This window comes from Eulemur rufifrons, chromosome 9 (genome assembly GCF_041146395.1).
Source record: "Eulemur rufifrons isolate Redbay chromosome 9, OSU_ERuf_1, whole genome shotgun sequence".
Taxonomy (NCBI): domain Eukaryota; kingdom Metazoa; phylum Chordata; class Mammalia; order Primates; family Lemuridae; genus Eulemur; species Eulemur rufifrons.
In genome coordinates, this window is record NC_090991.1 from 40,426,737 (window position 1) to 40,443,562 (window position 16,826).

Genomic DNA, 16,826 nt, shown 5'->3' on the forward strand with positions numbered 1-16,826 from the left:
ACAGAGGGGAGCTGCCCCAGCTGTTCTCCCCTGGGGGACGGGGCAAGGCACTGGCAGGAGCCCCCACCCCTCTTAGCCCTCTAGCTGTCAAGGATCCCCGCCTGGTGCCCACCTAACAGGAAGAGCTGGGAGAGGCTGCAGAGTCAGGGGAAGGAGGACGCAACCCCAGGATCGGAAGTGTGAACCCTGGGGTTGCAGCCCCTTCCCTCCTGAGACACGAGCCACCTCAGTTTGCAGATCTCAGCCCCCAGCCCCACCCGCCTGTTCATTTATTCAAAACATGACAGCTACTATTTATTGGGCATTTGTACCACGCCAAGTATTTTACCTGGCCTGTCTCATTGTTCCTCACAGCCAATATTTATTGTCTGCTCTTCTGTGCCAGGCACTGTGCCCTGGGGCGGGGACTGCACACGCTGCCTGCCCTGGTGGAACCTATGGTCCGGCGGGTGGGGCTGACCCACGCCCACCCCAGTGCCAGTGGGGCCAGGGCAAGACTACACACGGAGGCCTCACCCCGTATGTCTAGACATTTGGAAGTTACAAATCAAGCTAGCAACTGTTAAATAAAATATGTTCTATTCTCCTACTCTGACAGATATGCTTTGATAGTGACCTGGAAGGCCAGGTTACAATTTAAACTTCTGTGACTTCCGAGTTCCCTGCCCCGACGTGGGCATGAGAAGAGCTGGCCTGGCCCTCAGCTGCCCGCTTGTCTTCCGACCCTCAGAGCCGTCTCGGCCCAAGCAGAGGTTCACCTGCACACGTGTGGACACTCTAGTCCCTGTGTGCAAGCTGCCCATAGCTCCTGCAACCCGCTGCCACTTGGCCACCCCACTGGTGACACAGTCCACCCTTGAGGGACATTCTGGAGTCCCCCACATTGGGAGTGTGGTCTGAAGGGGAGGGTCTGGCCTTCGAGAGGGCCCCACAGAGTCCTTACCCTGTGAGGGAAGCCGCAGGCAGGGAAGTCTGGACTGGAGTCCTGCCAAGCAGGGGACCCATGGCAGGGACCTCCCTCACCCAGGTCTAAAGGCAGAACTGGACAGACCTTGAGCAACTGATGACGTGGTCAACCACTGTACAAGAGCTGGGAGAAGTGCAGGGTGCTCTGAAGGTGTGTCAAGGGGGTGACTGTTGTCCAGGGATCCGGGATGCCTCTGCAGAAGCCACATTTGAGTGAAGCAGTAAAGAATGAAAAGTCAGGGCCGGGCGTGGTGGCTCACGCCTGTAATCCTAGCACTCTGGGAGGCTGAGGTGGGAGGACTGTTTGAGGTCAGGAGTTTGAAACTAGCCTGAGCAAGAGTGAGACCCCTGTCTCTACTAAAAATAGAAAGAAATTATATGGACAGCTAAAAATATATAGAGAAAAAAAATTAGCCAGGCATGGTGGCACATGCCTGTAGTCCCAGCTACTCGGGAGGCTGAGGCAGGAGGATTGCTTGAACCCAGGAGTTTGAGGTTGCTGTGAGCTAGGCTGACCCCATGGCACTCTAGCCCAGGCAACAGAGTGAGACTCTGTCTCAAAAAAAAAAAAAAGTATCAGCCCTCTTGAGGCTCTATCTGGTTGGGGAAGGGACATAAAAAGGAGTGACAGTGGCACAGCTGATAAGCTGGCACAGGGGCTTGTCCTCAAGCCTACAGCCTCCTAGCAGGAGCCTCTAGGTCCTCCTGCAGCCTGGAGTATGTCCCTGCAGCTACTCTTGAAAAGGCCATGGTGCCCATGTGATTGCTAAGTCCGGTGGACACATGAACTGCCTGCTGTCCTCCCTGAGACACGCTCCTTTGCCCCAAGCAACACGGTCCTCTCCATCACTCCACCCCTCCCTTCCTCGGCTCCCCCTCTTCTGCCCACCCTGTAAATGGTGATGCCCCCAGGTTGTGCCCTCCCTGAGGGCCCTCATGCCTTCCACTGTGGGCACTCAGCCACCACGTCTGCTCACGTGTCACCCAAATCCCTATCACCAACCCAGACCTCTCTCTCCCGAGTCCCACGTGCAAAGTCCACCTGCTTGCAGGACACCGCCACGTGGATGGCTGCCAGAAACCCCAAGTGCAACCGGCCTGCAATGAAACTCCCAAACTGGCTCTTTTCCCTATTTCTGAGCATGACACCTCCAGCCCCCGAGTCCCTGTCTTCTACCTTCTAAATATGTTCCAGATCGGCCTCTCCCACCCTCCCTTGGTCTCTCTCCTCTGGGTGAGCACAGCAGCCTCTGAAAGGGCTCCTCGCCCCGTTCCATCCTCCATCCAGCAACCGTCTGACCACACCACATCCCCAACCTCCGCACGCCAGCTGTGCCCGTGCCTGTCACTCCCAGCACACGCCAGGCTGCTTCTTGCCCAAGGCCTTTGAGTTGACGGTCCCCCCGCCTCTCCCCCTTTCCCGTCTCATTCCTCCTCTGCCCTGAAGCCTCAGCTCCCCGACGTGTGCAGCTCCCTCAGCACACTGAGCTCGCTGGACGCTGCTGCGCTTCCGTGTCCGCCTCTCCCCACTAGGCCGCGGCCGGCAGAACCTGTGCGAGCCTCACCCACTTCGCAGCCATTGCTGCTCCCTCATCCCTTCTGTTGCCAAATCCCATCCCATCCTATGGATATGCCACGTTCTGTTTATCCATCTTCAAATGACGGACATTTGAGTTGTTTCCACTATTTGGCTATTATGAATAACGTTGCTATGAACATTTGTGTACAAGTTTTTATGTGGACATATTGTCTTAGCTCAGCCTGCCATAGCACAATACGATAGACTGTGGCTTAAACAACAGAAATTTGTTTCTCACAGTTTTGGAGGCTGGAAGTTCGAGATCAAGGTGCCAGCATGGTCGGATTCTGATGAGGATCCTCTTTGTGGTTTGCAGACGGCCGCCTCCTGGCTGTGTCCTCACGGGGCAGAGAGAGCTTGAGCTCCGGTCTCTTCCTTTTCCTGCAAGGACACTAGTCTCATTTTTACGGCCTCATCTAAACCTAACCACCTTCCAAAGGTCTCACCTCCAAATACCACCACATTGGGGGTTGGGCTTCAACATATAAATTGGGGGAGGAGGGCCGGGCGCGGTGGCTCACGCCTGTAATCCTAGCACTCTGGGAGGCCGAGGTGGGCGGATCGTTTGAGCTCAGGAGTTCGAGACCAGCCTGAGCAAGAGCGAGACCCCATCTCTACTAAGAATAGAAAGAAATTATATGGACAGCTAAAAATATATATAGAAAAAATTAGCCGGGCATGGTGGTGCATGCCTGTAGTCCCAGCTACTCGGGAGGCTGAGACAGGAGGATCGCTTAAGCTCAGGAGTTTGAGGTTGCTGTGAGCTAGGCTGACGCCACGGCACTCACTCTAGCCTGGGCAACAGAGTGAGACTCTGTCTCAAAAACAAAAAAAAAAAAAAAATTGGGGGAGGAGACACACATATTCAGCCCATGACTCATGTTTAAGTGTTTTCAGGTGCACACCTAGCAGTGGAATTGCTGGATTATAAGGTAACTGAGTTGAACCTGCTGAGGGACCATCAGATTGTTTTCAGCGGTACGATTGACACCTGCCAGGTGCGGGAGGGTTTCTGTTCTCGCTCACTTTCTGCAACAGCTGTCTCGGGTCTTCATTCTCCTCAAGCCCCTGGCCCTCCCGACCTTCCCACCCTCTCAACAGAGGGCCTGCCTCCACCTCCCAGGAAAATGGAAACACCTGTCGCAGCATCCAGCTCAGACCTCCCTCACCCCACCCTCCTCTCCCCTGGAAGCTCAGAGCAGACGTTTCTCTAGGGCACAGCTGATCTCTGTCTTTCGGGAAATATCCACGATCACTGACCGCTCCACTCTCTTGCTCACTGAGTTGCTGTCTGGGGTTGAGGTTCCCGGGAGACGGAGACTAGCGAGCAGGAAGCTCACTGGGCATGCTCTCAGGACCCACACCTGTGCTGGGGCAGGCAGGACGGGGCCGAGGGACAGCCGAGCTGTGACGCAGGCCCATGTAAGGCCTCAGCCACCCCACGGGAAGCTCTGGAGCTGGGACAGCCTCAGCGTCATGCCACATTGTGGCCAGGAGTCAGGCCACTGCCTTCCAGGGCTGGGGCAGGGAGGGCACGGATTTGGGCCACAGGGCTCTCTTCGGCCCAGGGCGCATCCTGGAGAGAGGCTCGGAGGAGAGCCGTCAGCCTCCCACCCCCTGCAGCTGGGGCAGTTCACGTTCAGGCCTGGAGGAGGAATTCTGGGTGGTGCCCATGGCATCCGCTCTGACTTCCAACAGGCCCCTTCCCCTAACCGTGGGATCGTGTTCAAGTCTCTCTCTGAAAAATCCTCCCTCAACCCCACATCCCTGCAACTGCCCGCTTTCCTCCTCCTCTTCCTCCTCCCTGCCAAACTTCTTGAAAGAGTCTTCCACACTCACTGTCCCCACGCGCTGCCCCTGTTCACTCCCCGACCCCCACGCAGCAGCAGACCACTGAGATTCCACGTCACGTCTGTTGGGTACTTTCGGGTCTTCACAGTCATCGTCCTCTTGGGGACACCCTGTCCTCTGCTGGCTGCTCCTGCCTTGGAAACACGCCCTTCCTCTCGGCTTGCACGACGCCACAGCCTCGTCTTCCTCCTAACTCTGGCCAAGCTGCCCATTCTCTGCTGCGTGGTCAGTAAGGGCAGAGCCCGTCGGGCCAGCCCTCCTCTCCCTGGCCTCCCTCCCCGGATGTCGCCGTCCACACCCACCGCATCAGTGACTAGTGAGCAGGCATGACTGCCCCTCAAATTCCCAACCCCAGTGTCCCCTTGACAACCTGATGACGTCTGCTCTGGGACAGTCCTCAGTCCGAGACTGGACTCATGCTCCTCCCCACACCTGTCCTCCTCCAGGGTTTTACCTGTCCCAGGAACAGGCTCCACCATGCCCCCAGCCAGGCAAGCCAGGAACCTGGGAATGTGGCCTGCTCCCTCCATCTCCACCTCTCTGTCCGCCGCCCTACCTGACCTGTGTCCAAGTCCTGTCGTTGCTCCTCTCTGCCGCACTCCTCCTCTCCAGCCGGGGCCCCTCCCCAGCCTCAGGGGCTAACGTCTCCCACCTGGACCCTGCAGCTGCTCCCAGCCCTCCGCCTCCCACATCCTCGTGGCCCCCACGAGGCCCCCAGCCTCATTTAAACACACACACCTGATTGTATCATCGCCCTGCTTAGAAACCATCTCACCTGCCCAAGGAGAAGACCCCAAGCTTTAGCATGGCCTGCCCACCCCTCTGCCTCCTCTCATGAAGCAGTGTGGCTTAGTGGCTGGGAGTGTGGGCTCTGGAGTCAGGCCACCCGGATTCAAATCTGAGCTCTGCCATGCTAGAGGATTCTGGGTAATCGACTCATCCTTTGTGTCTCGGTTTCTTCATCTGGAGAATAGGGATGCAACAGCAGCACCAGCCTCAGGGGGGCTGGGCAGATGACGAGATGATACCTGCAAGGTTGTGAGAAGAGTCTGTTCAGAGTGAACATTCAGGGAACACTCGCTGGGCCTCATGCCTTACCTGCTTTCTTAGTTTCTGCACTGCAGCTACACTGGCCTCCCATGGGTTTCTCAAATGTTTCATGCTCCCCCCACCCCCACCCCAGGACCTTCGCACGTGCTGTGCCCACTTTGCAGTTCTCTTTCCCTTTGCTTAGTCATCTCTTAGCATTGTGCCCAGGTGACCATTCCTCAGGCGGCTCTTCTGAGTGCCCAGCTGGGTCAGCTTTCTCTGTTACACACCGTCAGAGACCCATACACTTCTGTTATTTCAGTTGGTCGTTTTACATTTACACATCATGATTATTGCTGTGTGTCCCTCCCCCCACTATCCTATAAGCCCAGGAGGGTGGTGACTCTGTTGTTCTCACCATCCTATGCCCAGCGCCCAGCACAGTGCCTGGCACATAGCAGGTGTTCGAGCCAATACGTGAAAAGGAAGACAGCCCGAGTGAGAACCCCAGCTCTGCTATTTCCTACTGCATGATCGTGGGCAAGCTGCTCACCTGAACGTGCTCACCTGTAAAGTTAGGACATTCACGTCTAACTCAGAACCTTCCTAGGATCATAAACTGAGATGTGCGACATGCACGGCCCAGAACCTGGCGCAGGGACACTTGCGCAGTCTCGCTGGCCTTCATTCCTCGGAGCCAAGGATAGTCCTGGGTCCCGGGATGACGCACTCTCTGTGGCAGGGCCAGAAGGAGCCAGATGCAGAAGGGCCACGGAGGTCCCCCTGGGGTACAGCCAGATTGCCTCGAGGCAGGACAGCACATTGGGCCTGTGACACTTTTGTTTCCAGAGCTCTAGAGCAGTTCCTTTTCAAGACTTCAGCCCAGCAGTGCCATAGGGAAGGTACTTTGTCTGTTAGGACTAGAGCAGCAGAGATGGAAGAGCGCCCCCCGCAGGCCAGGACAGGAGGGGACCCATTGGGATTAACTTGAGAGGTCCTGCCAGGTAGGACGGGGGCCAGGTGAGGTCCAGCCTCCCGTGCCCTCCACGAGTGGACATTCTGCTTCGCTGGCCAGCCCCGGGGCACGGCATGGCTTGGTGACTTAAGGGAGGTGGCAGATTCCTTTCAGGGAGAAGAGGAGGCCAGCAAAGCCTCGTATGTCCGGCTGGGAGAATGGACGTCATTCCTTATAGCCCAGCAGGCACCACTCACTGACGACCAGAGCTAAATAAAGGCTGCTGCGGAAACACAGGTGTCATAGGTAAAGGGTGTGGTCGGGGCGCAGTTGCTATGGGTGCTAGCTCGGCGAGGCTGCCGTAAGTGTTCCGGCTCCCGCTGGCGCTGGAGCCTCCGCTCCTCATGTCCTTACTGCACCTCTGGACCCTACGGGTCCTTCTCGCGTGGCAATCTTTGTGGCTGCTGGGCCAGGCAGCTCCGCTTCGGGGGTGGGCCCGGGACCCAGTCCTGCTGAGCCCTGAACCCTGAGGACCGACCGAGCCCTGGTCTTCCCGCTCCTCTGATCTCCCACGAGAATCGCCCCATGCGCTTATACCCTTGGCACACCCCGAGGGCTTTGCTTACCTGGGGTCCTCTGCTTCTCCCCAGATGTCGGCCCCGCCTCAGGAGTTGACTGAGACTTTGGCTTCCTTCCTGGACACGCGTTCAGCTCAAGAGCTGCCTCCAGGGCCTGATCGGTTTGCTGTTCCCCATCGGGATCCCAAGGACAAGCTGACTTGACAACAAAGGCTCCCGGAGGTGGTTCCAGTGCCAGGTTGGGATCAGACTCAAGTCGTAGCTGTGCCTCCTCTACTCAGAAGTAAGATTCAAGCTGTAGGTCTAGATCAGGCTTCAGATCACCAGGCATCTGAAATACTTGTTCCACCTCTACATAGTCAGAGTTCAAGACCAGCAAGGTTTATTATTTCACCAAAGAACCTAAAGAATGATCTAGCTCAGCATCGACGGCTTGCTAAGGTGGATCCTGGAACTTCAAATCAATTTGCATCAAAACCTCAGCATGAACAACAAACTCTACAGGATGATGCTTATCTAGATCCAAGTATGGGGATAGTTTATCCTACTGGTCTACCTCCGGAATTCCCAGAGATCTTAGTTGAGCCTCCAAGGTCCCCTGAACTTTCTCAATTCCACCTAGGGGATGAAACTCAAAATCCAGAGACCCCTGAGGAGATCCAATCTTCTTCACTCCAGCAAGAAGCCTCAGAACAATCCCCTGAGGAGGTAGAACCTTCTTCAACACCGCAGGAGGTCCCAGCTCAGCAGCTACCTGGTAGTGAAGAGGTTGTAGCTCACCCATCAATTCGTCATGAAGTGAATGTTCCATCTCCAAGTCGGACTGCAGCTCAGCACTCACTCTTCTCCAGAGGCACAGTTAAACCTGTGGATCTGGAGCTTACAGTAACTCCAGAGGCAGGTGACAACATTGAACCTACTCCAAGTCAGCAGCAGGCCCCAGCTCAGCCTCCAGAGCACCCTGAGGAGGTAGAACCTTCCTCAACCCAACAAGAGGCCCCAGCTCCTGAGGAAGTTGAACCTCCCTCAACCCAACAAGAAGGCCCAGTTCAAAGACCAGAGCTCTCTGAGGAGGTGGAACCTTCTGCCACCCAGGAGGAGACCCCAGCTGAGTCTCCAGGCTTTCCTGTGGAGGCTGAACCTTTCCCCAGTGAGCAGGAGCAGCCAGCTCAGCCTTCTGAGTCTCCTGGAGAGCACGAACCTTCTGAAACCCAGCAGGAGGCCACAACTGAAACTCCAGAGTTCCCCGTGGAGAGTCTAGCTCAAACTCCACGGAATCATGAGGTGACAGTTCAACCTCCAGGTGAGGATCAACCTCATCATTATAACTTGCCCCATGTTACAGTTAAACCTCCCGATGTGGAGGTTACCATAACCTCAGAGCCTACCAAGGAGACTGAATCTTCTGCAGCCCAGCAGGAGGCCCCAGTTCAGCCTCCAGAACATCTTGAGGAGGTGGAACCTTCTGCCACCCAGGAGGAGACCCCAGCTGAGTCTCCAGGCTTTCCTGTGGAGGCTGAACCTTCCCCGAGTGAGCAGGAGCAGCCAGCTCAGCCTTCTGAGTCTCCTGAGGAGAGTGAACCTTCTCCGACCCAGCAGGAGGCTATAGCTCAAGCTCCAGAGTCCCCTGTGGAGATTATAGCTCAAACTCCACCAAATTATGAGGTGACAGTTCAACCTCATATTTATAATTTGCCCCATGTTACAGTTAAACCTCTGGATGTGGAGGTTACCATATCTTCAGAGCCTACCAAGGAGACTGAATCTTATCCAGCCCAGCAGCAGGCCCTAGTTGAGCCTCCAGAGCATCTTGAGGAGGTGGAACCTTCTGCCACCCAGGAGCAGACCCCAGTTGAGTCTCCAGGCTTTCCTGTGGAGGCTGAACCTTTCCCCAGTGAGCAGGAGCAGCCAGTTCAGCCTTCTGAGTATCCTGGAGAGCACGAACCTTCTGAAACCCAGCAGGAGGCCACAACTGAAACTCCAGAGTTCCCCGTGGAGAGTCTAGCTCAAACTCCACGGAATCATGAGGTGACAGTTCAACCTCCAGGTGAGGATCAACCTCATCATTATAACTTGCCCCATGTTACAGTTAAACCTCCCGATGTGGAGGTTACCATAATCTCAGAGCCGACCAAGGAGACTGAATCTTCTGCAGCCCAGCAGGAGGCCCCAGTTCAGCCTCCAGAGCATCTTGAGGAGGTGGAACCTTTTGCCACCCAGGAGGAGACCCCAGCTGAGTCTCCAGGCTTTCCTGTGGAGGCTGAACCTTCCCCGAATGAGCAGGAGCAGTCAGCTCAGCCTTCTGAGTCTCCTGAGGAGAGTGAACCTTCTCCGACCCAGCAGGAGGCCATAGCTCAAGCTCCAGAGTCCCCTGTGGAGATTATAGCTCAAACTCCACAAAATTATGAGGTGACAGTTCAACCTCATAGTTATAATTTGCCCCATGTTACAGTTAAACCTCCCGATGTGGAGGTTACCATAACCTCAGAACCTACCAAGGAGACTGAATCTTCTGCAGCCCAGCACGAGGCCCTAGTTGAGCCTCCAGAGCATCTTGAGGAGGTGGAACCTTCTGCCACCCAGGAGGAGACCCCAGCTGAGTCTCCAGGCTTTCCTGTGGAGGCTGAACCTTCCCCGAGTGAGCAGGAGCAGCCAGTTCAGCCTTCTGAGTCTCCTGAGGAGAATGAACCTTCTCCGACCCAGCAGGAGGCCATAGCTCAAGCTCCAGAGTCCCCTGTGGAGAGTACAGCTCAAACTCCTGAATCTTCTGCAGTCAAGCAGAAGCAACCAGCTCAGTCTCCAGAGCATCATCAAGTAACAGTTTCACCTCCACATAACCATCAAACTCCACCAAACCATAACGTGACAGTTCAACCTCATCAGTATAACTTGCCCCATATTACAGTTACACCTCCCGATGTGGAGGTTACCATAACCTCAGAACCTACCAAGGAGACTGAATCTTCTGCAGCCCAGCAGGAGCAACAAGCTCAGTCTCCCGAGCATCATGAGGTAACAGTTTCTCAAGTTCAGCCTCCAATATTATACTATGTCAGTATAAAACCTGTGGATCATGTAGTTACCACAACTCCAGAGTCCACTAATGAAGTTGAAATTCCAACCCAACAGGAGGCCCCAGCTCAGTCTTCAGTGTCCCCTCAGCAGTTTCAGCAGCCAAACTTCCCTGAAAAGGATGAACATTCTTCAGTCCATCAAGGGGTCCCAACTCAGCCTGAAGAGCTTCCTGTGGAACCATCTCCAAGCCAGCAGGAAATCTCAGCATTACCTCAAGAGCCCCCTGTGGGTGTTGGACCGTCTCCAGGTCAGCAACAGCATGCAACTCAGCCCCCAGCATCCTATACAGTTTTCAGTCCAATTGATGATTCAATGACATTTTCACCTCTAGATCTGCCTATGATTTTCAGAGGTCATTCAATGTTACCTAAAACCACAGTTAAACATGTGGATTTGGACATTACCATAACTACAGCAGAGTCCACTACGAATGCTGAGCCTTACCCAGTCCAGTGGGAGGGCACTGCTCAGTCTACAGTTTCCACTGAACAGGCTGAATTTTCTGCAATCCAGTCTGATCCCTTTGCCCCACTTCACGATCCCCCTGCAATGTTTGGATCTTCTGTAGCCCAGCCAGAAGCCACAGCTCAGGCTCCAGATCACCCTAAGGAGTTAATACGTTCTCCAGTCCAACAGGAGGTCCCAGCTGAGCCACCAGCATCCCCTATGGAGGTTGAACCATCTGGGACCCAGCAGGAAGCCTTGGGGCGTCCTCCAAAGTCCACTGAAGAGATCAGATCTTCTCCACCTCAGCAGCAGTTTCCAGCTCAGCCTTCAGAGCCCCATAAAGAGGTTATAGCTCACCCTTCAGTGAATTATGAGATGACAGTTCCATCACCAGGTCAGGATCAAGCCCAATATACAACATTGCCCACTCTCACAGTTCCACCTTTGGACCTGTGGCTTACCATAACTCCAGAACACTCTAAAGAGGTCGGACTTTCTTCAGTCATGCAGGAGACCCCAACTCAGCCTCCAGAGCCACCTAAGGAGGCTGTAGCTCAGCCTCCTGTGAATTATGAGATGACAGTTCCAACACCAGGTCAGAGTCAAGCTCAGCATCCAGTGTTGCCCAGTGTCACAGTTAGTCCTTTGGACCTTGGGCTTAGCATAATTCCAGTGTTCACTGCAGAGGATGAACATTCTATAGCTCCTTCTTCAAAGCATCCTGAGGTGACAATTCCACATCCAGACCAGATTCAGACTCAGCAGCCAAACTTGAATGAAGTCACAGTTAAACCTTTAGACCAGGAATTTGCTGTAACTTCAGAACACACTGCAGACGTTAAACCTTCTCCAACCATGCAGGAGACCCCAACTCAGCCTCCAGAGCTGCCTAAGGAGGTTATAGCTCCTGCGTATTCTGAGATAACAGTTCCAACACCAAGTCAAGCTCAAGCTCAACATCCAGCGTCACCCAGTGTCCCAGTTCAACATTCGGACCTGGAGTTTACCGAGAGTTCAGTATCCACCACGCAGGCTGAACATCCTGTCGCTCTGGAGAAGCCTGTAGCCCCACCTCAAGACCAGGTTCAGACTCAGCCTCCAAACCTGCCTGAAGTTACGGTTCAACCTTCTGAGATGGATTTTACTGTAAATTACGTCTCAGAACGGAATGCCACCAACATATGTGAGCTCTGTACCTGCAAAGATGAGACAATGTCATGTGTTGGTCTCAGCCCAAAGCAGAGGCTCCGCCAAGTACCTGTGCAGGAGCCTAATGCCTATAATGGCACCTTCACCATCTTGTAAGCATCACCTTTCCTCCTTGGTTCTCTGCACCTGCCTCGTGTGGCAGCATTTTCCTTGAGACCTTCCTGGGCCTTCTTCATTGACTCACTTTCTCCCTTTACCCTTTACTTGTCAACTTTTCCTTATCCTCATTTCCTTCTTACTATTGTGCCCCTTCTCCAAACTTTTCCTTGTGCTTACTCTTCCTTTTCCTTAACCATTTTTATTTAGCCCCATCATATCCTTGCTTAACCTCTGCCCCTGTGTTTGCTCCACTGTCTTGACAGTGGGGTGTCCCTCTCCCCATCTCATTAGTGATGATACAACAAAGTGGTTAAGAGGGGTTCTGGAGCCAGCCTGCCTGGGTTTGAACCCAGGCCTGTCATTTATTAGCTTTGTGACCTTGCGCAAGTTATTCTGCTCTGTGACTGAATTTCCTCATCTTTAACATGGGGATTATGATAGTTACCATTTCATAGGATTGTTGTGAGATTTAGGTGTGTGAGTACATGTAATGCATATATCAGTGCCTGGCATACCTACGAATGTTAGCTGCTGTTATTAGTATTCAGTTCCTTAGTTATGTCCAGAACTCATCCTTGTACCTGGCTTTCTATATGTAGCAGCCATTTTGTGCCCAACCCAGGGCAAAGTATGACATTGTCTCTAGAGCATGAAAATGATAGGTGGGAAGAAAGGGAATAGGCATAAAAAGGGAGGTGATTTAGAATGAAGTACTACGAGAGATGCAGACCAGAGGTGCCATGATTCACCGGAATCTATAATCACTGAGGTGTGGAGGTCAGGGGAAAGCTCCCTGCATAAGCTGAAACTTTATCTGGGGCTCAAAGAGTGGCTATAATTTGTTAAATAGAAAGAAAAATAGGCAGTAAAGCCTAGGCAAAGACATGGCTGCAGACATGTTGGGAATTTAGTAGACAGTCTGGCTGCAAAGAATTGGGTTAGGAAGCAATGAAAGATGTGACTATGAGAAAGCTTGAATATCAGATGTGGGAGTTTGAAAGTTATGCGATGAGGTGCGGAGAGCCATTGAAGGTTCTCAAGCAAGAGAGAGAAATGATTAAGACAGGAGGATTATTTTAGAATCCACACATAGAGTGCTCTAGAGGGGAAAGCTTAACTCGGGGGGACCAAATAGAAAGCTCTAGCAAAATCTAGGAGTAAAATGAGAAAGGGGCTAAATCCCAGTGGCTGTGACAGGAGTGGGAAGAAAGTCCTGGCAACACGACAAACAGAACAGACAGGATTTAGTGACTGACTAGGGAGTCGGGTGATGGTGTGTACAGGGAAGGGAGAAATCAAATGTCACTCCAAGCTTTCTGTCCTGGACGATGAAGAGAATGATGGTGGTATGACAAGTGGAAGTGCAGCAGTCCGGGAAGAGAGTCAGTTTGAGGGAGGGAGTTTAGTTTGGATATTTTTAAATTTGTTAAAGGTGAGCATTAAGCAACCAGAAGCTTCTGGTTGAATGGAAATGTGCACTAGGCAGATGAGCAGACCGGTGTCTGTTTGGCTGCTTTCTGCCCCCCACTGGCAAACTGGATGAGGAAACTGAACTGAACTGAAACTAGAAACTGAGTAAGTAAAATTGTTGCTGAGGACTGAGGACAGAGTTAAAGGTAGATTCAGAGTCACCCACAGAGTTGAAACTGAACATAAGGTACCTAACAGCTTTCTTTTCTTGCTTGCTTGCTTGCTTGCTTTCTGAGGAACTCAAATACTTTAATTTGCTATGTTAAGAGAAAATTAAGTCATTCAACATATGCTCAAACTGGGGAAACAACGGCCAAATAGTGAATGCATAAAACTTAAACATATCAATATATATAAAGTATTTTCAAAAACTGGGAGAATGTAGAAATTAAGGAAGCAGTTAAAAAATACAATATTTTATATATGTAAAAATAAGAATTATATATTATAAACACATACACAAACATAAAAATTAAATGAAAGGATAAGATACTCAAACGGTGCCAAGATACCAACCTGCTGATTACAAAGGACGAACTGTCCCTTGCGATGTAGTGACGTGGTGGTCAGCACCTTCACCAGTGAACAGACCACCAATAGTGGAAAAACCTGAAATTCTGGTATCATATCATAAATAGACGATATCACTTATCTAGCATTCTTGACAAAAGTGTTTAATAAGAAGCTAATCATGAGGAAATAATGTGTGCTTTGATTTTTTAAAATTATTTTATTTATAAGTTTAAAATAATTATTTATTTATTTTTTTTTTTTGAGGCAGAGACTCACCCTGTCACCCCGAGTAGAGTTGCAGTGGCGTCTTCATAGCTCACTGCAACCTCGAACTCCTGGGCTCAATTGATCCTCTTGCCTCAGCCTCCCGAGTAGCTAGGACTGCAGGTGTGCACCACTATGCCTGGCTAATTTTTCCATTTTTAGTACAGACGGAATCTCATTTTTGCTCAAGCTGGTCTTGAACTCCTGAGCTCAAGCAATCCTCCCACCTTGGCCTCCCAGAGTGCTAGGATTACAGGCGTGAGCTACCGTGCCCCACCTTTCTTTTAAACATATGTCATTTATGGATATATTCCCACTTAAAAAAAAAAAAAAAAGAAGAAGAAGCATATATATGTAGGACAAAATGTGAAAATCCGCACTCCCATCCTGCCAGCGCCCCTGTCCCCTGCATCCTCCCACCCATAACTCTGTTAACCATTTTGGTGTGTGTCCTTCTTTCCAATCTCTCTCCTTTGCATTTTTTATTTCCTAATGAGGTACTACTTCACTCTTTGCTCTGTGATTTGTGCTTTTCCCCTACGCAATATGTCTAAGAGATCTTTCCACGTCAGCACGTTAGTCCCTCTCATTTCTAATTGCCCTTTTCCTTCCAATACCTGGAGAGGTTTCAACAGAGGGTATTTAGCCAGAGCTTTGCTCTTACCTGACATAGGCTTCTTTTCTTTATTCTTATTTGCTGATAATGCTAAACTTTTGCCCATCTTTTTTCTGTTGAATTATTTATCATTTTCTTATTGGTTTGTAGAAGTAGTCAGTTTAGCACCTAAGTGATTTTGGAAAAAAATAGTTAAGCAGCTGAGGAGATGCGTCATCATCCGTGCCAGTGGTCCCATCTCCTTTCTAGATCAATTATGCAAACTGGGAAGCCGATAGCTCTGGAAATTAGAAAGCTGGGATTATTTTCTGTATTTGAATATCCCTACAAGGTTGCCATGGTTCTTTTATTCTATTCATTCTTTTCCTACCTATTCAAGGATATGAACTATGTTTCTTCACAGAAATTTCCAAGGAAATGCTATTTCTTACACTGATGAGAATGTATGGAAATCATACCGTTGGACTGAGAAACTGTGAGTATATTCTCTCCAAATATGAGTACAAAAAATTAACTGCATTGTAAGATCCTTCTTGGTCCAGAATTTTGAGGTCAATACTTCTGAGGAAAGGTATTTCCCCCTCCCTATCTCAAATCAACCTCTGTTGATGGTAATTCTATATTATTTTAAAATTAAATTTGGTGGGCTCTCTTTAAAATAAGAGGCAATTTAAATTTATTTTGTTTTATACATGTAATACACGATTATATTCTTAATGTATAAAAACGAAACAACAGGTATAATGAAAACCCTCATTGTACCCTGATCCCTGGTCTCTGAGGTAACCACTACTCTGAGCTTGGCATATATCCTTCCAGACCTTTTCCCAGGTATTTCCCTACATGCATATTTACATATAGCAAAACAGATTTGTTGTGTGGTCTTTTTATCTTTTTTTTTTACACATAAATGGTAACATATTGCACCTTGATTCCTTCACTTCATGATATGTCTTAGATTTCTTTATTTCCTAGTGCTTAGAGGGTTGCCCCATTCATTTAAACTCCTGTATAATATTCCATAGTATGGGTGTATCATGGTTTATTTAATAATTCCCCTATTGCTGGATGTTTATATTTTATGTCCAGTTTTATTGTTATATACATTGCTGCTATAAAATCCTTGTACATGCTTCTTTATAAACATCGGCAAGTATTTCTGGAGAATAGACATCTAGAAATGGAATTGTTGGTGTGAAGACTATATAGGTGTAAAATTTTAATTGTTCTCAAAAAAGTTGTGCCAGCTTACACTACAGTCAACAGAATATGACAGCATTCATTTTTCCCTTTTGTCACTGAGTATTCTCCAACTCTGCTGATATGATGGGTGAACAAAAGGGGTCCCATCTGAATTTCGATTTTCCTGATTACTTGTGAATTTAAATATCTTTATATGTTTATTGAACATGTGTGTTTCTTCTCTGAGTTTTCTGTCCTTTGTCCATTTTTAATGTTGAATCATTTTATCATTTTCTTATTGATTTTTCAAAGAAGTCAGTTTATGTACATAAATTATTTTTGAAAAAAATACATACAAAGTAATTAACTGGCATTTCACAACAGTTTATGTGTCATATCATCATTGATTTCTGAATTTCTATTTGTGAAAATAGAGATGTAATTTTACTTTGCATTCAGGTTTGGCCCCCTGAATTCAATCTGTTCTTTTCATGGACCTCTGCCCTAAAGGGGAGATCCACAAATGGAAACTACATACATATGTTTGCATATATTCAGGAAAGTGCAGTTTTCTGAGAAAAGGATCCATAGCTTTTATGAGATTCTCAAAAGGTTTTATCTCATACAAAATTGAGTTACAAATGTAGGGGAGAAGATATTTCTTTTCCTGCAAAGCTGCACTTATCCCCATGAATAATAATAAATGGATGACTTGTTTTAAATAAAAGTAGTAAATCTGAAAACTGATATCTGTCGCTTCATTCATTCATTCAACAAATATTTCTGGAGCATCCACTATGTGCCAGGGATACAGGCCCAGGAACAAAACAACCCAAATATCCCAGTTCTCAAGGGGCTTATAAATATACAAATAAATTTATAAATATAATAGATATAATTTCAAGTCCTGATAAGTGATTAAAAGAGAGATAAAGGAGGGAAAGGAGAGTCAATCAATTTCAGAATGGCCTACTGTTTGCATTATGTGTATAT